The following is a 701-nucleotide window of genomic DNA, read 5'->3' on the forward strand; positions in this document are numbered from 1 at the left end:
TCTGAACCAAGTGGAGGAGAGCCTCGCGCTGAAACTTTTCCAACTTTATTGTTTGACTTTGTATTTTCGAATGAATTGTTAAACTTTCCATCCGGCCTAATCATTGAAGTATTACCTCAACTCGAATAAAAGAACCGGGCAATAGAGGTTTGTACGGCCAGCAGGTTATACCCAGGCCACGACTTTTCTTTGTTCTCTTTTCCCAACCTCTAACAGAATACTCGTTATATTTTGGTTTCCGACCGTGCCATCCACAATCATGGAATGCGCCAACACTTTGCCCCCACTAGCTTAGCGTTGGCGCAGGCATATGGATCAAAGTGGAGTGTCCGATCTACGAAGTTTTTGAGTTTGACTCGCTGACTTCTGGTTTTACGCCCTTTGCTTTTTACGTCGCATCGTCGCTCACGAGGTTTTATAAGTAACGCGCTAATTTTTAAAATTTAAGAAGTAGAAAGTACTGATAATTGTGTTTTAAAAGTAAAGAGTAAAAGTAAAAAGTTGCCAGGAAATTCATACTCAAGTACAGACACCTGAAAAAGGCATGACGTTTATAGAAGTTGTACAATAGCATCACAAGCTGGTCTGTAATTTGAATATAGATGTACACGATTACAGTGGTAGAAAATGGATGGATGGATGGACGATTATAGTGGATCCAGTATTTCACAAACTTTATTGAGCTAATGCACCAATTTTAG

This window comes from Phycodurus eques, chromosome 2, assembly GCF_024500275.1.
Source record: "Phycodurus eques isolate BA_2022a chromosome 2, UOR_Pequ_1.1, whole genome shotgun sequence".
Classification (NCBI taxonomy): Eukaryota; Metazoa; Chordata; class Actinopteri; order Syngnathiformes; family Syngnathidae; genus Phycodurus; species Phycodurus eques.